This window comes from Pteropus medius, unplaced genomic scaffold (assembly GCF_902729225.1).
Source record: "Pteropus medius unplaced genomic scaffold, Ma_sr-lr_union100, whole genome shotgun sequence".
Lineage (NCBI taxonomy): Eukaryota > Metazoa > Chordata > Mammalia > Chiroptera > Pteropodidae > Pteropus > Pteropus medius.
Window position 1 is genome coordinate 4359242 of NW_024350325.1, and position 1169 is coordinate 4360410.

The window sequence follows — 1169 nt, forward strand, 5'->3', positions numbered from 1 at the left end:
TGACAAGTACTTATTAATTCAATTTCAAAATTATTTTTTTACACATTGCAACAGGTATGAAATGGCTTTAAAAAGTCTCACCTACTGTCTTTTTCTTCTCCTTTATTATCATTTTAAACCCTGTTGGTAGCGAATCATGCTAAACTTTGTTTTCTCTTTATCCGTCAATGCCTATAAAAAGAAAGTGATTTCTTATCATCTTTCAGCCCTGTGTCACTGGAATCCTGTTTTATTTCTAGAATTTGTTCTCTAGATGTTCCAGATTGTATTTCTTCAGAATTTTTCTTAGCTGTATGTGATGTTGAAGACATTACATGTTTCTAAGTAGGTCTGACTCTATCATGGTGATTTCTCTTTATGTGTAAAAATTGAACTTTCTTCAGCTCAGAAATATTTTCATTTATAAAACCACTTTTTGTTCTGCTCTAATTTTTATTATCTTTTCTTCAGAAATTCCTACTACTCATGTTGTCAAATAGCTATTGTCTGTTTCGTATCTCTCATCCTTTTTCTCATTTTTTAAAACAGTTTAATCTTTCCTTCTACATTCTGGAGAAAATCTCCTTTATAATAACCCACTTTTCTTTCAAACTTTCTGCAGTATTTATTCTCCTACTGCAGTTCTCTCATTCTGTCTTACTCTCATAATCTTCCTTTTAATTTCTACTGGACTTTTGGTTATCCTTTTTTATCTTCTTTCAGAATTTTGTCATGTTATCTCATATTTATCATGTCTTGCTCACACACCTCATTTTTTTATAGAATTTTGCATGAATGCACATAATTTATTTCCTCTTATACATTTCCTATGAAAGTATGTTCTGTGAATGCTAAAGTCTCCTTTCATTTTGTTCATCCTTTTATTTCAGAACTTTATCATATTTATTATGTCTTGTTCACATGTGTATCTGTTATGGGGTCTATCCAAGTTTGGTATTTTCCTTTTTTTTTTTTACACCTACAGCACCTGGTCTTCCTAGGTGGTCTCCAAATACTAACCAGGCCTGACCCTGATTAGCTTTTGAGATCAGACAGGATCAGGCTTGTTCAGGGTGGCATGGCCGTAGATGGTTTGGTATTTTCTGTAAAGTGGAGTGCATGGGTTCACCATGGATTTTCAAAAATGTAGTGAGTGGTTTCAGAATTTTCCTTCCAGAAATTTATATTAT